This window comes from Elephantulus edwardii, unplaced genomic scaffold (genome assembly GCF_000299155.1).
Source record: "Elephantulus edwardii isolate Elephantulus edwardi_28Jun2011 unplaced genomic scaffold, EleEdw1.0 scaffold00031, whole genome shotgun sequence".
In the NCBI taxonomy this organism is placed as follows: Eukaryota; Metazoa; Chordata; class Mammalia; order Macroscelidea; family Macroscelididae; genus Elephantulus; species Elephantulus edwardii.
In genome coordinates this window covers 7,602,027-7,625,798 of record NW_006399781.1, presented here as the reverse complement: position 1 = coordinate 7,625,798, position 23,772 = coordinate 7,602,027, and the positions used below count along the sequence as shown (strand labels likewise).

The following is a 23,772-nucleotide window of genomic DNA, read 5'->3' as shown; positions in this document are numbered from 1 at the left end:
GAAATTAATAATAAATCTAAAAAAATTTAAAAAAAAGAAAATACCATGTACTGCTAGGAGAACAAACAGGCTCAGCCTTGAGATGGAGAAACCAAGCTGCTCCTTGGAGGCAAGGATTCTGAAGCTTTGTCTGACATACTTTGGACGTGTTGCAAGGAGATATCAGTCCTTGGAGAGGGATGTCATGCTTGAGAGGGTGTAGGGACAGTGCAGGAGAGGAAGATCCTTGATGAGATGGATTGACTTGGTGACTGGGGTAATGGGGGTAGGTTTGTCAGAGGCAGGAAGATTGGCACAGGATAGAGCAGGATTTAGGGCTGTTGTACACAGGGTTGCTATGAGTTGCAGGTGACTCGATGGCACATGACAACAACACAATCCTGACATTGCCTCTTGATCCAAGGGTGCGGATTTTTGGTTTCTTGATGTTGAGGTGTAATTCATACTAAAAGCTGTAGTCTTTGATCTTCTTTGGTAAGTACGCAAGTCGTCTTCACATGTTGTTGTTATGGTTATATGTTATCAAGTAAGAACCAACTCACAGCTGACCCTCCAGTGGATTTTCAGAGGCAGTAAATCACATGGGAGGAGAATGCCCACCTCTCTCCCACAATTCCTTACAACTGTGCCACCAGAGCTCCTCCTTCACATGAGAAAGCCATGAAGCTTACTGCCACAGATCTGGGGACAAACTGGGATGTGGGTTCACCAGAGGGCTCTGTTAGGGGTGAGCTTTAGACCTTGGCTACTCTTCTCTCCCAACTCCCCACCTCTAGGCCAAGGATGACCCTGCCTCTACATTCAACGAGGAGAACCTGGTCCAGGTAGTGATTGATCTGTTCCTGGGAGGCACTGACACTACTGCCACCACACTGCAGTGGGCGCTTCTCTACATGGTTCAGCACCCAGCCATCCAAGGTGAGGGCCTCACACTCCCACATCAACGAGCCTCTAGTCTGGGCTGCAGTTCCTGACCAAGCTTGCTGCCTGGGCTGATCCCCCCCCCCCCCCGGGGCGGGGCCTGCTTTCACAGCTACAGTGTAGGAAGGGGCTTCAGTCCCTACTTGCTAATGTTTTGTGACTTGGAGCAATTCATACAGCCATTGTTGTTGTTGTTTTGTATTGTCAAGTCAGAACTGACCCGTTAGTGGATTTTCAGTGGCAGAAAAATCTCACGAGAGGAGATTGTTCATCCTTCTCCAGGGGAGCAGCTCATGGATTTGAACTGTGTACTTCTCTGTTAGCAGTGTAATTCCTTGCCACTAAGCCACCAGAGCTCCCTAAACAACCATCAGGAATTGGTAAAACAGGACAGCATTGTTATTATATATTACTCATTCGGTAATTAATTTAGCACCTACTCTGTGTTAACGTCCACCTCAAAATTCACTGTCACGGAGGGAAAAGGTGGTTAGAGATCTCTCAGGAGCAAATAGTCTAAATTCAAATCCTGGCCGTATTAGTTTTGTGATCTTGGGCAAGATTACATGTCCTGTTTGAGCTCAGTTTCCCTATCTTATGATGGCCGTCAGGTTACCATATAAGACTATTTCTATACAGAATACCTAGCACGTTGTAGGTGCTCAACTCTGTTCTTAGCTCTCCCTAAAACCCTCCCCACTGAAGAGCAAACTACAAAATTTTGCTCACAGGAAGCAGGCTAGGGCTCAGAGAGGCCCTCTCCCAGTGAACAAGGGACGTCAGGGAAGGGTGACCAAGGGATTGTAAGGCTTGATAGGCTCCTCTGAGTGGGATGGGAGCAAGGGAGGCACCAAGTGCTCTCTCCAGCCCCACACCAATCTGCCTTCAGAAAAGGTACAGCAGGAGCTGGATACAGTGCTGGGCACCGTCCCAGCTGTCTGCTATGAAGATCGAGAGCGGTTACCCTACACCCGTGCCGTTCTCCACGAGGTCCAGCGCCTCAGCAGCATCGTGGCCGTGGGTGCTGTACGCCAGTGTGTGACCTCCACTCATGTGTGTGGCCACTCTGTGCCCAAGGTAAGCGGGCCCCTACTTAACAGCATCAAACATCCTTGAAAGCTCTCCTCTTGCCCAGAACATTATCTACAGCTCCTGTCCACTTTTTTCCTACCAACTCATCAGGCATCTCTCGATCCTCTCTCAGTCATTCATTCCTCCAATGATCCATTCATCTACCCTCCCACTCACCTGTCTTTTTTCACTTCCCTGCCAGTCTTTCATACCATGGTGGCTTTTGTGTTTCTTTGTTGCTGGAAGTTACATCTCTGTTACATCAAACACTAGCACCCATGGGGGACAGGGCTCAGCAGAGCTGACAGAGTAAGAAGCAGGATTGGCCACTTGCTGGTCTTGAGTTGGTAAAGACCATTGGATATATCAAGGACTGCCAGAAAACAAACACATCTGTCTTGACTGTCAGACTGTTCCTTAGAAGCAAGGATGTTGAGACTTCGTCTCACATACTTTGGGCATGTTGTCAGGAGATGTCAGTCCCCAGAGAAGGATCTCATGCTTGGAAAAGTGGGAAGGTCAGTGAAGGAGAGGAAGCCCCTCAATGAGTGGATGGATGTGGCAACTGCAAGAGGCGGCAATGTTTCCTTCTGTTGTGCGCAAAGTTGCTATGAGTCAGAACTAACTTGACAGCACCTAACAGTAACTATCTTTCTATCTACTGTATCTGGAGGTTTTGGTGGACACAAGGAACAGCACCTAACAGTAACTATCTTTCTATCTATTGTATCTGGAGGCTTTGGTGGACACAAGGAAGAAAGGCCTGTCAGATGCCCTTCAAAAATCACCCAGTGAAAATGCTATGGGTCAGGACTGTCCAAACCACAACCAACCATGAGGATGCCGTAGAACTCAGTCGTGTTTAGTTCCACGTGGCAAGAGATCACCAAAAGTCAAAATGACTTTGATATTGAAGGGTTTTCCAATGCTTAGAGATAATTCTTGAAGATATTTAATGCACATTTTCCAATATTTTCTGCCCACATACATTTTATATATTTGTAATGAAGTCAGCTTATATATAACAAGCTTTCTTTTTCTTTACTTTCCCAAGCTCTGCTGCATGAGTGGTTCTCAAACTCAAACAGGGTGTATCACAATCATCTCCAAAAACTTCATTACTGCCGAGTCAGAACTGACTCATAGCTGATCCTTGAGCAGACATTCAAAGACTGTAAATCGCATGGGAGGGATTTTCCCATTTCTCTCCCATGGAGCCTCCAAGGAGAAACTTGCTTTCACCCTTCCAGGACAGACCTATTTGCTTTCTTGGCAGTCCATGGTGTGTTCAAGACTCATCTCCAGCACCACACTCAAAGGCATCAATTCTTCTTCTGTCATCCTTAGTCATTGTCCAGCTCTCTGATGCATAGCAAGTAATTATAAAGACCATAGCCTGAATCAGGTGCACCTTTATAGACTGACATTGTTGCTTCTTAGTACTCTGGAAAGGTCCCTGACACAGATTTACTTAATGAAATTTGTCTTTCAATTTCTTGACTGTTGGTGCCAAGAGTGCTATTTGAATGTCTGCTCAAGGATCAACCAAGCAAGCTGTATCTGTTAACAACCTCAATTTCTTCTCCATCCATCATGGTTGTGACAATTGGAAACCAAGTTCCTCTTTGGAGACTAGGATTTTGAAGCTCCATCTCACATACTTTGGGCATGTGGCCAGGAGGAACCAATCCTTTAAGAAGGACATCATGCTCAGAATGGTGGAAGGACAGCGCAGGGGAGGAAGACTCTGGATGAAATGGATTGTTAAAGTAACTAGGGCAATGGGGGTAGGTGTGTCAGAGTCAGTGAGACTGACTCAGGACAGGGCAGGTGTCTGAGCTGTTATGCATAGGGTCGCTGTAAGTCACAGGTGGTTTGATGGCACATAACAACAACAACAACAACTCCCTTAAAGCAGGTAGAGGATTTGAACTGTGGGCCTTTGGGTTGGCAGCACAACTCTCTACCCACTAGGCCACGAGATTTCTGGAAGGTATTCCATGCCTGAGAAGGGAATCATTAGATCCATCTGACAGGAGGAAAGGAGATTACACAAGGACATGAGTACCAGGCATCAAAAATCATACCAGAGCTGGAGCTAGGAGAGGCAGCTTACCACAGATGTGTGGTGACAAGGCTGTCATTTTGGTAAAAACAAAGCAGAATCCCCATCTTGGTGTGTAGGTGCAGGGGGTCCTTCTGTGAACAGAAGTGGGGTCCAGAGCCCCCAAACTGTTCTTCAAGGTGGGTCTTGGCTCCTCATTAATGCTCCAGCCCTTATTTGGTGGATGCCATGAAGATACTACATGGTGTACTATGGACATGATGTTAAGAGAAAGGGGGGGTCCCCAACTCCTTGACCATTAGTCTTCATTCAGTACTTACAGACTCTGGAGGTGCAGACTTGACCCTGAGGGCCTGCCAGGATATGATTATTAATTTAAATAAGACTTGAGACACCACTTCCACACATTCTTCCTCACAACAACCCTCTTCTGGAGGTACTGTTACTGTCGCTCCTTTTTTATTGGTGGGGAAACTTCAATGTAGAGAGATAAAGTAACTGCTTCAAACACAACTCACATTCATGTCGTCCTAACTGCAGAGTTCTTGCTCTGTTCACAACTTGCTGCTTCTCATGTTACTCCAAAAGGGCCTCTGTAAGGTTAGGGTTCTAGTGGTCTACTATATAAGGAGTTGAGCTGCTAATCCAAAGGTAAGAGGTTTAAATCCATCAGCTCGTCTGTGGAGAAAAGATGGCCAATCTCCTCTTGTGTAATTTACAGCCTCTGAAAACTTAGTGGGGAGCTAGCTATGGGTGGCTTCCAAGTCATAACAGTCAGTAAATAAGTGGACTGATTTGTTAAGAATGTTTTACATTGCTCACTGGCCTTCAGATTGGCTGTTATTGAACTGTTCTTGGTAGTGAATGACCAGCAGGGTCACGGATTAGTCAAGGCCCTTCTAGAATATGTGGGCCTCAACACATCATCCGCTCATCTTGCTGTTGGTGGTGGCAAGAGGACCTGGGACCTGGGGTGTCTTAGAAAAGTCTTACAAAATAGGCCGAGTTTAAAAAAGGAGGCACCAGGATTCAGCTCTGTTTTATGACATTTGAACTGAGCAATTTTCCTGCTCAGAACCCATTTCTGCCAATGTCCTTCTAGGAATTGTTCTGCGGTAAAAGCTCTAGGGGACCATTAACAACCTGGAATCAATATTGAGTTCTTTCAGCTCAGGCAAGGAGTGTCTCCTGAAAGTGGACTCAAAGTCTGACAGCAGATCATTAAATACTACAAACAAAACTGTTCCGACACCATCTTCTTGGCTCAATAATAGAGACATTAGCAATGGCCCTAAAACAGCTGTTGCACATCAAGCCTCTCGTCAGAAAGACTGTCCGTTGTGAATTCTAAGCCATCTGTTTACTGAAGCGAAGGTGGCATGGAGTCCCCAGGGGTGCTCAGCGGGCAGACAGCTCTGTTCACTTGGAAGGAGGGAGGGCTGCATTTTCTGTATACTGAACAGACTATGCTCTGAACCTGTTCCATGAATTAAATCAGTCCCTCACTTTGCAATAAGGTCAGAATATCACACAGGACAGGTTACAGTGTTGGAATGAAAAGAGTTTCTTGCCTGCCAGGAGCCTCTTCATTTGAATGCGCTTGTTAAGAGCTATCATTATACAGAAGGTTACTTAGTCCTCAATGGGGGAAATGCAGATATTTCCAGGACTGTAATTGGAGAATGTAACTCACTCAGGTATCCGCAAGTACATGTGTCTCCTCCACACCTGGCGACAGAGCAACCAAGTCAGCGGGCACCTTGTTGATCTAGATGGCTAAGGTCAGCTCTCTTCATTAAAAAAACCTTCTTCCTGCAGTTCTGCAAGGGGTGAAAAAGTCCTTCTGAAAGTCCTGACATTGGTTGCATTTTTGCATTTACACACCCATAATGTACATATCCATATATGTTGAGACTGTACACTGTAGAAAGCCTCCAGATGTGCAATTACATTTACACATTGATTACATTTTTTGACTTGAACAACTATTCTCACCCTTAGTCCCCCCTATCCCAAGTCCCTCTCCCTATTAACATAAACTCCTGACCCCTAAATTTCCTATCTGCTCTTTCGAGTTGCTAATTTGGTAATTAAAAAGGACGCTTAGCTTTCGGCTTAAATGCTGTTTTTACTTTAGACAGCTCTGATAGGCAGTAGAGTCCACAGGGAACCCAAGGAAGCACCTCTCTGCTGGTTCAAATCCACCCACAGCTCCAAAGGAGAAAGATGGGCAAGCTCCTCCCTCAAGATTTACAGGGTCATTGAGGGTCCGCTGTGAGTCAGATCTAGCTCAGTGGCAATGATTTTTTAAAGTTACTGTCAATTTGATGCTGTATAGATAGATACATCTTAAAAGAACACAATGGTCCAAGAAGATGTTCTCCATTAGCTAAGCTAACATGCGGTGAGCATACACACTTCCAACTCTGCTGGGTTTGTTTGAGATTTCCAGCTATCTTTGTTGTAACCAAGGATCATTGGTCAGCCCTCTGGACCCCACCTCTGTAGGGTTTGTTAAGTGCCCATGGGGCACGAGGTCTTCCGCAGAACTCCTGAAGTGGTTTGGGATCCTGGGACCAAGACAAACTTGATCACCTAGAACCCCGAACCAAGACTATTCTTGCTTCAGGTGTCCTTTTCCTGCTGCTTTCGGTCAACCCAAGGCCTGCATAAAAAAGGGCCAAATTTATTGACAAATGACAACCACTCTTTGTTCCTTTTCTCCCCTGATCAGTCAGACTTGAATCACTCATTTCTCCTTTGAGATACAGTAAGGGCTAAGGTTAGAGTTATGGTTTCCTCTCCTCAGCCCTAAAATATTCTTCTCTCTCTTCTCTCTCTCTCTCTCATTGTCTTTCTGTCTGTCTGTCTGTCTCTTACACATACACACCCCCACACCCTTCCAAGGTTTGTTGTCCGTGCAGGACTTTGTCCCCTCCATACATGGCCAACAGTCTCTTCGCTTCTTCATATGAGGCAGTGACTCTGTCTGTAGACCTGTGTTGGTTGTCTTTGAGGTAAAGTTGGGTTCCCTTTAGCTATGAGGGTGGAATGCTCATTGCCTTCACTGCTGTGACCGTGGAGGAGGAACTCAAATAAGGCCTGTTTCCTGAATTCCAGTCAGTCCTTGGTCCACCTGTTCCCTGGTCCTCCACACTGTTTCCAGAAAAACACAGTTCTGCGGCCTGCTGCCGGGAAAAGCAATCATGGAGTCAAAAAGCAGAAATTTTATTATAGTCCAGCATTTTGGAGAGAGGGATTATGAACTTCCTATATCTGTCTCTCCTCTCTGAAGATTGCAGGGACTTATATAGGGAAGATGCAGGACAGCGAAGTGTGTGAGAGCTTCCCACAGAATCTTCCTTTGTCCAAGTGTTCAAATCTGATGCCTATGTCCTGAACTAATTGGCTTGGTCTTGTCAAGTTTCCAGAGACACCTAGATGCCATCCAAAGGGGAATAATTCTTAGCTATCGATTTCAGGGTGGAGGTAATAGCTATACCTCAGCATAGACTGAGGGTAAACAGGCAAATGTCAATATAGATTGCAGGGTGGACACGCGAACAGCATCAAAAGGGCTTCCGTTTTTATAAAGAAGCTTGTTAATACTCTGCTGGGCTAAGGAGAGAAAAAAACAACAATAAACTATTCCTTCCTTTAAAAATGTTACAGAGAAGTGCATTGGTTTTGCTTTAGCTTAGGCTATTTTAAAAGTTCAGGTCTATTAATGGATAGATTTTTGTTGTTGCTGTTGTTGTTAAGTGCCATCCAGCTGGCTATGACTCATAGCCAACCAATGTACAGCAGCTCTGAACCTTGCCCTGTCCTGAGCCAGTCTCACTGACTCCAACCATCTACCCTTAATACTCCAGTCACTGTGTCAATCTATCTCATCTGAGGTCTACTCATCCTGTGCTGTCCCTCCACCCTCCCAAGCATGACATCCTTCTCTAAAGACTGGTCCCTCCTGGCTACATGGCCAAAGTATGTGAGATGGAGTCTCAAAATCCTTGCCTCCAAGAAGCAGCTTGATTTCACCCTCTCCAGGACAGACCTGCTAGTTCTCTTGGCATTCCATGGTATGTTTACTGCTTTTCTCCAGAACCACAACTCAAAGATATCAGTTTTTCTGTCAGATTGGGTCATTGTCCAGCTCTCTGATGCATAGCAATAATTGCAAAGACTATGACCTGGATGAGGCACACCTTGGTCTCTAGACTAACACCTTTGCTCTTCACCATTCTGGAGAGATCCTTGACAGATTTTTCTAATGCAATTTGTCTTTTGATTTCCTGACTTCTGGGGCCAAGAGTGTTGATTGTTGAACCAAGTAAACGGAAATTGTTAAGAATCTCAATCTCTTTTCCATCTATCATGATGCTGCCAATTGACCCAGTGGTGAGAATCTTTATTTTCTTGAGGTTGAGCTTTAATCCATATTGCAGACTACTGTCCTTGACCCTCTAAAGCAAATTATTCAGGCCCTTCTCAGTTTCAGCTGGTAAGGTTGTGTTATCTGCATAACACAGGTTGTTGATGAGTCTTTCTTCTTCCAATTCTGATGGCACACTCCTCCTCATAAAGCCCAGTCTCCCGAATGATCTGCTCTACATACAGATTGAAAAGGTATGGATTCATTCATTCATTCCTGACACACTCCTTTCCTGGTCTGAATCATGCAGTGTTCTCTTGCTCTGTTTTGACAACTGTCTCCTGGTCCAAAGTATGGGTTTCACATGAGCACAATCATGTGTTCTGGTATTCCCATTCTTCTCAAGGTTAGCCACAATTTGTTATGATTCACACAGTAAAAGGCCTTTGCATAGTCAATCAAACAGAGATAAATATTCCTCCGGTTTCCCCTGCTTTTGATGATGTTCCTAGTGCCACAGCCTCTTCTAAACCCAGCTTGTATTTCTATTTCTGGTAGTTCTCTGTCGATGTACTCTTCCAGTCACTTTTGGGTAATCTTCAGCATGATTTTGCTTGCGTGTGATGTGATTTGATAATTTCCACACTCTGCTGAATCACTTTTTTTTTTTTTTTTGGAATGGGAATCTCTTCCAGTTAGTAGGATAAGTGGTTGCCCTCAAGATTTTTTGGCACAGTCTGGTGAGTACTTCCAGGGTTGCATGTGTCTGAAATCCATCAATAGGTACTCCATCAATTCCTGGGGCCTTGTTTTTTGCCAATTCCTTCAGTGCAGCTTGAACTTCCACCTTCATCACCATTGCCTCTTGATTGTATGTTTGTTGTTTAATTAAATTCTTCTGTGTCAGCCAGTTCTTTTTGATACAATGACTCTGTGTACTCCCTCCATCTTCTTTTGATGCTTCCTGGATCATTCAGTAGTCTGCCCATAGCATCTTTAAGTGTTGCAATTAGAGGCTTGGATTTGTTCTTGAGTTCCTTCAGCTTAAGAAATGCTAAGAGAATTTGACTTCTTTGATTTTCCAACTTTGCACATCTTGTTATAATACTTTGACTAGTCTTCTCAAGCTACTCTTTGAAATCTTCTATTCAGCTCCTTAACGTCCGGATTTCTTCCCTTCGTTTTGGCTTCTCAGTGTTCTCGTCAAATATTCAGAGCCTCTTCCAACATTCATCTCAGTCTTTTTTTCCTTCTTTGTCTTTTTAATGATGTTTTGTATTCTTCATGGATAATATTCTTGATATCGTCCCACAGTTCTTCTGGCCTTCACTTATTAGTGTTCAAAGACTCAAATCTGTCCTTGAGATTTTTTTTTTCTAGTTTAAGCGAGTCATTTTCTGCTTAAGTTACCATAGAGTCAGAACTGACCCATAGCTGACCCTCCAGAAGGTTTTCAGAGGCAGTTAATCGCATAGGAGGAGATTGCCCATCTCTCTCCCGCAGAGCAGCTGGTGGCCGCGAACCGAGTGCCTTCGGGATTGCAGTACAGCCTCTTGCCACTAGGCCACTAGAGGTTCAAGTTACTATAAAATGTTAATTTCAAGCTATCATAGATCATTTAAGAAAGAAACTGGGTTTTTTGTGGCTTTGTCATAGGTTGTAGTACCAACATAACGAGTGTCTTCCAGACTCTCTTTGGCTGACAGTCTGGGCTGGGCATGGTCCCTCTAAGCCATATCAATTCTTCTATGCAGGGGACCATTATCTTGCCCAACCTGGCATCTGTGCTTCATGACCCCAAGTGCTGGGCGACTCCAGGACAATTCAACCCCAACCACTTCCTGGACAAAGATGGAAACTTTCTGGTAAATGAAGCCTTCCTGCCATTCTCAGCAGGTACTAGGCACAGCGCTGGGTCCCGGGTGGTGGGGTGGGGTGAGGGGAGGGCATGGTGGGGTAAACAGGTAGGCAACTTTTTGACCTTTTCCTCTGTTTCTAGGCCACCGAATGTGCCCAGGGGACCAGCTGGCCCGCATGGAGCTCTTCCTGACATTTGCCACTCTCCTCAGGGCCTTTGAATTCCAGGCGCCAAAGGGGAGCCCAGACCTGAAGCTGCAGTATATCTTTGGGGGCACTCTACAGCCACAGCCCCAAAAGATCTGTGCGGTGTCCCGGACCCAGGGAAAACGGCCTGTAGCCAGCTGTGATCGGGGGACTTGTCACCCACGGGGTCCCTCTTCAGTCTCCCTTGGATCCTGTAGAGTTGGAGAGGAGAAACAATAGGGATTCACCTAGCTCCTGGCTCCCCGAACACAAGCTCTGTGAGATGATATTGGCAGAGTAGATTTATTAAGGCGTCTTCAAAAGTATCTTCCCTTCTGTAGCTCAGCTTTGGCAGGAAAAGATTTTGCAAGGTTAATTAAGATTCGGTGTTAAATTGTCTCACGATATAGGGAATAATGTTTCACCAAAAAAAAGCACCTACCCAGCCAGATCCAGGAGCAAAGCGTTTGTTACGGAAGGTATGGCTGGAGGCTTATTTTCTGCCCTCTCCTGCCCTCTTTTGGCCATAGGGAAGCAGTGCAGGCCCCTGTATTTTCTAGGATAGGGAGAAGCAGCTGTTGAAAACAAATTCTCTGTCAAAGAATCCTTTTACTTGTCCCCTTAGGGTCCCTAATTTTTGAAACATATGTCTCTATATAATCCTTGTTTGTTGAAACAATTACTTACATTAGAGAAATGCAATGAAAATGAAATGCCATTATATACCTACTCACATTGTCATAGAGTGGATGGAGTCTGATTCATAGATACCTAGTAGGACCGGGTAGAACTACCCTCTACGGTTTCCAAGGCTATAATTCTTATGAGAGCAGATTGTAACATCTTTTTCCTGCAGAACACTTGATGTATTTGAATCAATGATCTTCCAGTTAACAGCTGAGTGCTTACCCACTGTGCTATCACGCCTATTAAACTCTCTTTACTCACTGCTGTCAAGTCAGATGTCCCACAGCGGACCCTCCAGTGGCTTTTCAGAGGCTATAAACTGCACATGAGGAAATGGCCCTTCTTTCTCCCTCCGAGCAGCTGGTTCAATCGAATTGTCTGCTTTGTGGTTGGCAGAGCAACTCCTTCCTCATTAAGGCACCAGAGCTCCCTCACCATACCTTTTAAAACTACTAAAAACAAACAAAACCTGGCAGCCCAAGCAGGAGGAAGGATGCGGGGCAACCGGAACTCCAATATGCTGCTGCGGGGAATAAAAACTGTGCAGTCATGTTGGAAAACAGTTTGGTGATTTCTTAGGAAATGAAACGTATACACCATATGTGCCAGCAGTTCCTCTCCAAATGGAATGAAATATGTGTTCTCACAAAAGCACCTTGGATTATATAATTTTTATGACATTCTTGAAAAGATAAACTATAGGGACAGAAAATAGGTGGATTCTAGGGGCTAGGAGTGGAGTTAGGAGCTGGCTATCAAGGAACTTTCTGAGATGATAGAAAAGTTTTGTATCTTGGTTGTGGTAATGGTTACATGACTGTATGTGTTTGCCAAAACTCATAAAATAGTACACTTAAACATGGAGAACACTACTGTATATAAGTCATATCTCAGCCAATCTTATTTTTTTAAAAAGGAATAATATGGAACTGGATGAGTGCAACCTCTACTGATAAGGGCAACTCATCAATAACAAACACAATTTCAGACTAACAGCTACATGGTCAGACATCCCCCCTCCCCCACACACACTGACTCTACTTCTACTAATCACTAGGTCTGCTTTTCATTGCAAATTGATTCACTGATGTTACTTTACTCACAATTATGGAGTTTCTTAAGGAAATAGGTTGAATGGTAGGGAAGGCAAAGGATATCACACAGCAAAAGTCCAGGTTTAGTCAGTAACACACATGCAAGAGCCTCTGGTGTTCCAAATCTCCAGGAAGTTTTGTCTCACAGTGGTCACAAGTCAGCTCTTCCCTCAGTTGTCTAGCAAGCCGAACTTTTCCTCTGGCTTCGTCTCCAGGGGTCTGTCTGGCTATGCCCCGCCAGATTATTTCTCTCTTATGTTGTCCCTACAGCTGTTGATGATGTTGAAGACGCTGAGCAACAGGGAACCATATACCTGCCGTTGAGACAACTAGATATTACACCCCAAAGAGGGTAAAGCAATGCTAGAAGAGTTACTTTCAAAAGTTCTCACATCACATTTTTCTTTTTTTCATTGTTTGAAAGCTACACATGCAAACTTTTTAAAGCAGATGCCACAATGTCATGCTGTGATACTCATTGCTGTACTGGGCTGAGAGAATTCAAGGCAGAAATAAAGAAACTTATGGTGGTTAGCCTCTGGCCAGTTTGCAAGCATTCATGCTGTAAATGTACAAGCTCTTGGATGCTTTTTGAAATCTTCACGTTTGCTCACAGATATCCTTCATTTTTCTGTGGAACCCTTCCCAGAGCCTGAGGAGTCCAAATCAGGAAGCACTGGGTTAATGAGGTCCCAGGATTGCAGTAGAAACCCTCAGGGCTATCTTGACTTCTTGCTCCCTACATAGGGCAGATAGCTGAGCTTTGTTGCTTATGATTCAGTACATTCTGGGGCAGGGAAAACAATTCTAGGCCTTCCCTCAGCTGCTTCTTGCCTCATCTCCTCACCCTCTGCAAGTTCCCTCCCTGTTGGAGTCCCTGCTGGCACAATAGCACCCTCTTATCTTCTCCTACCAACATCTAGCACATGTGTTTGATCCTCCTGGTACCTCAGAATAGTACTCATTCGAGGACCAGCTCCTCTAAGAAGCTTTCTTTCACTCATGCTTTGACCTTGGTTGAAATCCTTGCTTAAAACCCCAGCTTTGCTTCATTATCTCAGCTCCATATCTGTTGCTGTTGTGTCCCTTTGAGTAGGAACCCACCGATAGCTGACCCACCAGTGGGTTTTCAAAGACAGTAAATCATGGTAACTGGATTTGAATCATATGTCTTTGGGTTGGAGGCGAAATTACTTACTTTGGCCTATTGACAAGAAGGTGTCCTGCAATCCCAAAGACACACAGTTCATGGCCATCAGCTTCTCTGTGGAAGACGGATGGGCAGTCTTTTCTCATATGATTAACTGCCTCTGAAAATCCACTGGAGGGTCAGCTGTGGGTCGGTTCCAACTCAATGTACACAACAACAGGCCACCAAAGCTCCTTAAAAAGGAGAACAAAACCCATCAACAAATGAATGGATAGAGAAGCTGTGGTATATTCACACAATGGAATACTATGCTGCATTGAAAAACAAGGAACTCATTCAATATTATTCAAAATGGGTGAGCCTGGAGGACATTATGCTGAGTGAAATATCTCAGTCGCAAAAGGACAAATATTGCATGGTGCCACTGCTCTAAAATGGGACTGATATCAGGGTGGGGGTAAGACTGAGAAAAACTGGATAAATTGTGTATACTGCACTGAAACAGATGAGGGATTGAATAATTTAAAAGCGATATATGATAGGGTATTATGTTTATCACAAGAGTCCACAATTAAGGTTGCATAGTGGAGTGTACTTGGGGCAGTGGGAGGGGTGGGGGGGGGAGGAATTGTGTACCAGGAAGGGAGTCTTTCTTTTGCTTTTGAAAGAGAGGAGCGAACTGGGGGGAGGGGGAGAGGGCTTGGCGGGCAGAGAAGTGCAGCAATGAATGAACGGAAATCCAAATTCTCTGTAAATGTTCGTTAAAATTATTTAAAAAAAAAGAGAGAGAGAGAGAGAACAAAAGGAATTCTCCCTTGAATGGTAGTGAGTGGTGGAACTCAGCACACAGCTCGCACTTGGTGAAGAAGGCGTGCTCACGGGCAAGTTTTCTCAGAGGCACATCTGTTAACACTTTGCACCTCTTTTATGGCTCTAAAATAAAAAATGATGATGAGGATAACAGCAGCCCTTACCCTGCCCATGCGCATCTGCCTCTTTTGTACTTGCTGCTTCATAATGGTAACGATAATAGGCACCACGTGTTCAGTGCAAGTGAGTGCTCTGGGTGCTGACACATAAGAAGTAATTTAATCACCAGTGTGGCAAGGCAGGGACTATTTTCTGGTTTTACAGGAAAAAGAGTTATCAAGATTTTTACAATCTTACTCATGAGCAAAGAGAAAGTATTGTTGTTGCTATGTGCCGTAGAATCACTTGTGACTTGTAGTGACCCTATGCACAACAGTCCTGAAACCTGCTCTATCTTGTGCCAACTTTACTGTCTGACACACCTACCCTCAATACCACAGTCCCTGCATGAATCCATCTCATCCAGGGTCTTCTTCTCTTTCTCTGTCCCACCACTCTTCCAAGCATGATGTCCCTCTCCAAGGACTGGTCCCTCCTTGCAACATGCCCAAAGTATGTCAGATGAAGCCTAAGAATCCTTGCCTCCAAGGAGCAGCCTGGCTTCGCCCTTGCTAGGATAAACCTGTTCTCCTGGCAGTCCATGATCTATTCAAAACTCTTCTCCAGCACCACAGCTCAAAGGCATCAATTCTCTATCATCCCTAGTCATTGTCCAGCTCTCTGACACATAGCAAGCTATTGTGAAGACTATGGCCTGGATCAGGTACACCTTGGTCTCCAGACTAACCTCGTTGCTCTTCAGTACTCTGGAGAGTATTCTAACAGCTTTCTCAATGCAAATCATCTCTTGATTTCCTGGCTGCTGGTACTAAGAGTGCTGATTGTAGAACCAAGTAAACTAAAGCTGTTAACAATCTCAATCTCTTCACCATCTGTCATAATAAATCTTAGTAAATTCATACCCTGGTGGCATAGTAGGTAAAATGTTCATCTGCTAACCAAAAGGTTGACAGTTCAAATCCACCAGCTGTTCCACATGGAAGTCTGTTTCTGTAAATATTTATAGACTTGCAAACACCATGGATTAGTTCTTCTCAGTCCAATATGATCACTGAGTGAGAATTGACTAAATGGTAATTACTTTGGATTTTGTTTTCTTCATCTATCAATTGGGGAGTGATAATGTTTGGTTGGTATGAAACTTAAACACCTAGCTTGAAACCTGTTCCATATTAAGTGCTCAGGAGTGGCATCAACTTCCTAAACAACATGCCTCTGAAAGCTGTATGAACTTTGATAAATGTTGATAGTTGTAGAGGAGCTTCAGGCCTTTTGTTCATAGGGTCACTATGAGTCGTGCTCGACTCGAAGGCAATCAACAATAACAAATAGCAAATAATAACAACAACAGGGAGCTCTGGTGGTATACTTCCTAGGGAGTTGTGCTGGTGTTTCTGGTTTGAATCCACCCGCAGCTCTGTGGGACAAAGCTGGACAATCTCTTCTCTTGCAAACCACAGCTTCCGAAAACCCATTGGAGGGTCAGCTGAGAGTGGGCTCCAACTGGACAGCAATGAGAGTTTTTAATGCCTGGATCATTATCAGCACATCCTCAAGGAGATCCCTCCTGCTCTTTGTCTCAGCTGAGGACGGCTTCTCCTACACCAACACTGAAGTCAGGGTTCAGATGTGTTGTTTGCAGGGTCGCTATGGGTCAGACTCGACTTGACGGCACCTCACAACAACACTGAAGTAACTTACACTGAATATAAGATACTTGTCCTTCTCACACGAGTTCAATGTTTAGCAGGAAAGGATAGAAAGAGAAAAGAGTTAGCTGCCACTGTTTCAAGCTATCGTGTTTTTAAATGCTTCCTATGCATTTGAAAGTTGGACAATGAGTAAGACCAAAGAAGAGTCTTTGAATTGTGGTCTTAGAGGATCGAATATATCATGGGCTGCCAAAAGACTAAGTGAATGTGCCTTGAAGGAAGTGCTCCTTAGAAGCAAGGATGGTGAATCTTTGTCTCATTTCCTTTGGGTGTGTTTTCAGGAGAAACCAGTCCCCATAATATGGGCAAAGGCGAACGAGAAGAGGGCTCTCAACAAGATGGATTGGCACAGTGACCACGACAACGAGCTAGAGTATGGCAGCGATGAGGATTGTGCGTGACAGAACAAGGTTCAGGTCTTAGGGGTCCTAGAGTCATCACGCGTGGTAGTCAGCTTGACAGCATCTGACGGCAACAGTGACACCGTCACCCAAACTGAGCAATGAGAAAGGTTCGATAACAGACACACAAAAGCCACGCCACATGGATAGAAGAGGAAGGAAGTCAGGGAATGCTATTTTGCTGTTGTTATTGTTATCAAGTCAATTCTAACTCACCATGACCCCATATGATGGAGTAGAGCTTTGCAAATCTTTCACTGGGGAAATATGTGATCCAAACACATTCTCCCCTCTGCAATCTCCCATCGGTGCCTACAACTGCTTGAACCAAGTAAGAAGGCAGAGTTAAAGGCTTCCCATTGACATGGTCCATAAAGCAGAGAAGGCCCAGCATACTCCCATCTCTAGATCCCCCCGAATTCTGGGGGTAGGCCACATTCTCCCCGAGCTCTGATGATGCCTTCAGATTACTTATGCACAGAGCACCCTGAGGACATGTTTCTGTTTTGTTGAGATTGTCTCTAGCACCTCTTTTGAACTGTTAACAATCTCTGGTCACTACACATTTTTCTCTGAAGTCTTGAGATTTCACCCTAAGTCTTAACAGCATTCGGGTGACCCCAAGGCCATGTGAACAAACCAGCCAACACTTACAAGGGTCCCTGTCTGGACTCCCTCATGTTTAATGGCCTCTACTTCATTCCTTCCCAGCCACCAGCCCTACAGCCTCTCCTAAGGGGTGGGGAGGTGGGGGTCAGTGTTGTATGCTTTAAGCTATACCTTTTCAATCAGATGCTGAACAAATAAGATGAAAACCTGGACTTTTTGAAGAACACTGAGGGATCAACATTGCAGGAAGGCTTATCAACAAGCTGTGATATGCAGATGACACAATCCTGCTTGCAGTAGAAGACTTGTGGCATTTGCTGATGAAGATCAAAGAATATTGCCTTCACTTGGATTATACTTCAACATAAATAAAATAAAAAGTTTTCACAAATGGGGCAGTAAAGAACATCATAACTTGAGAAAATAATAAAGTTGTCAATAATTGAATTTTTTTAATACAAATAAATATCCGTAGAAACTACAGTCAAGAAATTAAATGACATATTGTGTCAGCAAATTTGCTGCCAAAGACCTCCTTAAAGTGTTAAAGAGAAAGAATGTAATTTTATTTTTTTAAGTTTTACTTTCTATTAGTTTACATGCAAAATTCATATACATTGTGTTTCACACTTCCTTTCATTTTCATTGTGTTTCATAAAATCACTCCCATACACTGTGTTTTATAAAACTGATCCTCATTGACTTATGCCCACTCTGTCTTTTCAGGCCCACAATGGATCTCTCCCATTTTCTTTACCACCTTCCTCCATCCATCAAATAGTTCGACCTGTGATTTTCCCCCTACCTACCCTCACCTCTCTGCTCCTGCCCCTTCCCCTACGGACAGCACTGTAAACACTAAAGTGTGCAAACCAAAGCAATAGTATTTTGAATGGTTTTATATGCGTGTGAAAGTGGAACAGTTAATCAGAAAGACTGAAGAGAGTGTGTGATACTGGCAAAGCACATTGAATACACTGTGGCCTATTGAAAGAACAAACAAATTTGTCTTAAAAGAAATGTAACCAGGGTGCTTCTTAGAAACAAAAATTGGGAGATGTCATTTCAAATACTTTGACCATCTTTCCAGGAGGGTCCAATCCCTGAAAAATGACATCATTCTTGGGCAAAATGACTTCTGGTCAGCAAAAGAGAAGAGTGTCATTGAGATAGATCGACACAGTGACTCCAAAATGGTCTGAAACCCAGCAGGGATGGTGAGGGGGCCTCACGGTTGGGCAGGGTGTCATTCTGCTGTACACAGGGTCACTAAGAACCACAGCTAGCTCTGCCTATTTCACCAAACGGGTTCTCATCAGCACCTGAAGAAGTCCTTCCAGTTAAGACTACAAATTCATATATCCTTGTCAAGCACTGAGAAGGATTGCTTCAAGTAGGATGTTATCCTACTTGAAAGCTAACAAGTTAGCTTACCATGATTAAAAGCTGGTAGAAAACATAAAACCTCCTGAGTCTGAGTCAGAAGGCACCATGACAATAGTGTTAGCTAGAGTATCAGCACTTCTGCGCTGGTTCTGATTCCCAGTTCCCACAGGGCGATTGGAAAGGAGCAGATGACCCGTGAGCCCTCAACAGACTGCAGTCTAGGTGAGGAACCCTGACGAGTCTAAAGACCTTGGCAGCATGACACCAAACCCCCAAATCCATTGCTGTGACGTTGACTCCAGCTCATATCAACTGTACAGAACACAGTAGAACTTCTGCCCCATAGGACTTCCATGACTGAGGTCTTTGTAGACACTGACTCCCTCCTCTGTCAGCCTTGGAGAAGTTGGTGGTTTCCAACCATGGATCTTCTTGTTAGCAGAACAGCCCTTCGCCACTGTGCAATCAGGGTTTCTTGGATCTTTTATTAACTCAAACTCAACTCTTTGCTGTCAAGCCAGAACTGACTCATAGCTGACCCTCTAGAGGGTTTTCTGAGGCTGCGAATCACTCAGGAGATGGTCCATCTTCCTCCCCAAGAGTTGTAGGCACATCTGTCACAATGGGGAGTAAATGCATCTTTGCACTATAGGAAAAGACCACTATCTCTCTATCTTCCTGACCTGTGAGGAAGCCTGTCTTTTGTCCTATAGGGAGCTCTGTGTGGTACAGTCCACAGAGCATTGCTCTGCTAACCTAGCCCAAAAGCAGCGCGTTTCCTCCTAGGTGATTTCCAGCCTCCAAAAACACACTAGAGGATTAGCTGTGAGTCATTCCAACTCTGTGGCAGTGACTGACTGCACCCTGGAGAAAAGTGTTCTCTCTAGATCCCAAGGCTGTTATATGCCCAAAAGGAGATCTATCATCTACTACCCCCAATATTGTTATATCCTCAAGTACCCCACTCACAAAGCATCCAGAAATGAAGTGTCTTTTTTGAGGAGTAAGGGGATGTTTTCTTCCAGAATAAGAAAAGATTTGTTTGTCACTTACTCCAAAGCAATACATTCCTGCTCCTTGTCTAACAAAAGACTGAAGGTGAATGTTGCTGGTGCTACAGAAATGCCTGCCAGGCTCAAGATCTTATAATTGGAGGGAGGCCACCCCAGCTTCGAAAAGGCCTCAGCAACCGCCTTCCGAGTGGGAGTTGGGGTCGAACCCACAGAGCTCAGGAGACAAGGCTGAGGGCAAAGAGTGGACCCTCTTTACCAAGGTGGCATCTCACCTGGTCAAAGACGCAAAGATCAAGTACCTGGAGGAGAGCTAGCTTTTCTCTGCCATCGAGGAATCTGAGATCATTGACTTTTCCCTGGAGATGTCCTCTAAAGTAGAGGGGATTTTAAACTTTATTTGAGTGAAAATTTGCAAATCATACTGGTTATTTCATTCAATCATTCATCCAAATTTTGTTTTATAACATAAATGGCTATTATTATTATTATTATTTACTGTTGAAGATTAAAAAAGTATGGAGACAGAATACATCCCTGACGAACCCCCTCCTTGATTTTGAACCATGCAGTGTCTCCTTGCTCTGTTCTGACGACTGCCTCTTGGTCCAAGTATAGGTTTCACATAAGCACAATCAAATGTTCTGGGATTCCCATTCTTAGAGTCAGCCATAGCTTGTTGTGATCCACACAGTGAAAAGCCTTTGCATAGTCAATGAAACACAGATAGACATTCTTCCGGTATTCTTTGCTTTCTGCCAAAATCCATCTAACATTAGCTATAATATCCCTAGTACCACGACCTCTTCTAAATCCAGCCTGCACATCTGGCAGATCTCTGTTGACGTATTGTTCCAAACGTTTTTGGATAATTTCCAGCAGAATCTTGCTTGCATGTGATATTAATGATATTGTTGGATAATTTCTGCACTCTGTTGGGTCACCTTTCTTTGCAATGGGAACAAATATCGATCTTTTCCAGTCAGTCGGCCAGCTGGCTGTCCTCCAGATTTCTTGACACAACTTAGTGAACACATCCAGGGCAGCATCTGTTTGTTGAAATATGTCACCTGGTATGCCATCAACTCCTGGAGCCTTGTTTTTTTGCCAATTCCTTCAGAGCAATTTGAACTTCCTCCTTCATCACCATAGGCTCTTGCTCATATGTCATTTCATGAAATTCTTCTGTGCCAACCGGTTCCTTCTGATACAGTGACTCTGTGTACTCCTTCCATCTTCTCTTGATACTTCCTGGATCATTTAACATTCTACCCAAAGTATCCTTAAGTATTGCCACCCATGGCTTGAATTTGTTTTTCAGCTCCGACAGCTTAAGAAATGCTGAGCGAGTCCGGCCCTTTTGATTTTCTGACTCCAGCTCTCTGCACATTTCTTTATACTATCTTGCTTTGTCATCCCGGGCTGCCTTTTGAAATTTTCTGTTTAGCTCTTTGATTTCTTTGTTTCTTCCTTTAGCTTCAGCTTCTCGGCACTCTAATGCAATATTCAGAGTCTCATCTAACATCCATCTTGGTCTTTTCTTCATTTTTAGCCTTTGCATTCTTCATGGACGATTTTCTTGATATCCTCCCAGAGGTCATTTGGTCTACACTCATTGGTGCTCAAGGCCTCAACCCTGTTCCTGAGATGGTTTTGAAATTTTGGTTCCCGTGGACTTGATTTAATTTTCCTCAACTTCAACTTGAACTTGCATATGAATAGTTGGTGGTCTGTCCCACAATCAGCATCCGGCCTGGTTTTCACTGCTGATATTGAGCTTCTCCACAGAGTCTTTCCACAAATGTAATTTTTTATTCCTATGCATGTCATCAGCTGAGATCCGTGTGTATAGCCTGCATTTATGTTTCTTATAAAGGTATTTGCAATGAATATGTCATTGAATGTGCAGAACTCTAACATTCTATCTTCCAGCCTCATTTCTCTCACCGAGCCCGTATTTTCCAGCCACTGATCTTTCTTCCCTGTTCCCAACTTTTGCGTTCCAGTCGCCCATTATTATCAATGCATCTTGATTGCATGTTTGATGAACTTTTGACTGCAAAAGTTGGTAGAAATCTTCTATTTTCTCCTCTTTGACTCTCATTGTTGGTGCATATATTTGAATTATAGTGGTATTCACTGGACTTCCTTGTATGCATATGGGTATTATCCTGTTGTTGACATTGTATTTCAGGATGGATCTAGAAATTACTTTTTTAATTATGAAACCAACCCCATTCTTCCTCACCTTTTCATCCCCGGCATAGTAAATAATATAATCATCTGATTTTAAATGTCCCATGCCAAGCCATCTCATTTCGCCAATACGTAGTATGTCAATATATATGCAGAACAGATCATCCGCAACTCAGCTGTACGAAGAGGAATGTGGCATCAGGATTGGCGGAAGAATCATCAACAACCTGCGTTATGCAGATGACAAAACTCTGCTTGCTGAAATTGAGGAGGACCTGAAGCGCTTGCTGCAGAAGATTAAGGACTACAGCCTCCTATATGGACTGAAGCTCAACATCAAGCAAGCAAAGATTCTCACCACTGGGACAATTGGCAGCATCAGCATGGATGGTGGAGTGATTGAGATAGTTAACAGTTTTAGTTTACTTGGCTCCACAATCAACACTCTTGGCAACAGAAGCCAGGAAATCAAGAGAAGAATTGCATTGGGAAAGTCAGCTGTGAGGAACCTCTCAAGAGTACTGAAGAGCAACAACATCAGACTGGAAACTAAGGTGCGCCTGATCTGGGCTATAGTCTTCCCAATTACGTGCTATGCAACAGAGAGTTGGACGTTGAATAGGGTTGATAGAAACAGAATCGATGCCTTTGAGCTGTGGTGCTGGAGACGAGTGTCGAATATACCATGGACTGCTAGGAGAACAAACAGGTTTGTCCTGGAGAAGGTGAAGCCGGAACGCTCCTTGGAGTCAAGGACTCTGAAGCTTCATCTGGCATACTTTGGGCATGTTGCAAGGAGGGACTGGTCCCTGGAGAGGGACAACATGTTTGGCAGAGTGGAGGGACGGCAAAGGAGAGGAAGACCTTCAATGAGGTGGATCGATTCTGTGACTGGAGTGGTGGGAATAAGTACGTTTGAGATGGCTAGGTTGGCACAGGATAGAACAGCATTTAGAGCTCTTGTACATAGAGTTGCTATGAGTCGCAAGCACCTCGATGGCACATAACAATAACAACATTTACTGTTGAATCGGAACCAACCCATAACTGATCCTCCAGTGGGTTTTCAGAGGCAGTAAATGGCACAGGAAGATAATTGCCTATCTTTTTCCAATGAACCAGCTGATGGATTTGAACCCTGTACTTCTGTGTTTGCAATGCAACTCCTTACCATTAACCACTGTTATGTTAAGCCATTGTGTTGTTGTTGTTGTTGTTGTTGTTATGTGCTGTTGAGTCACTTACAAATCATAGCAACCCTGTGTACAACAGCTCCGAACCCTGCCCTATCCTGAGCCAGTCTCCAAGTCTCTGACACACCCATTACCCCAGTTACTGTATCAATTCATCTCATCCAGTGTCCTGCTCTCCTGCACTGTCCCTCCATCCTTCCAAGCATGATATCCTCCTCCAAGGACTAGTCCCTAGAGCTCCCTAAATAACAATTTATTTATGTAATTAGTTAATTACTGTATCTATCTGACCAACCCTTACTGTGTCTTGCTTTTCCCTTCACTACTTCTTTTAACTCCTTCGCCTCTCCTTCCTCTCCCTAGTGCCTGTCTAGTGTAATTTTTCTTTGTGTCGCTGGTGGCCTAGTGATAGTTGGCTGAGCAGCTAACCCAAAAGTGAAGCCTCTCTACTTCATCTAATTTCGTTTTTGTGCTATAGAGCTATGCATAAAGCACATGGGAAGGGCGTCTAAATCAGAATAAAAGTCTAGGGAAGGCCTCCCAGAAGATTTGAAGTTAATGCAAAGGACATGATGGTTAAGTGAATAGAAAGAGAGAGGTGGGGAAAATGTTTCAGGAAGTGAGAGCGATGGGAGAATGCACAGAATGAGAACTCTCCTGGGGCCTTCAGGAAGCTGCAAGTGTTTCAGTACAGCTGCAGCTGGAGCTGGAGGAAATAAAACTGACTGGTTGCAGGGGAACAGGATTTTATGAGGCTGAATATGGCTGCACTCTTGTATGCTGCTAGTTGGCTTTGGAAGTGCGGGCCTTGACACCATGTCACCTTTGTTTGCCAAAGCAACTGTGGGGTGGCTGGAGACTTCATTCTACTTTGTTGAAACCCAGAGCTTCTCCTCCTTAAGCATCTCATCAAATAAAACTCCTCAACTACC

General features: G+C 44.1%; 1 pseudogene; it reads left to right on the top strand.

Moving 5' to 3' along the window:
* Positions 1-16,446, top strand: part of LOC102872252 — a 49,060-nt pseudogene extending 32,614 nt beyond the window's left edge.
* Positions 16,447-23,772: the final 7,326 nt, after the last annotated feature.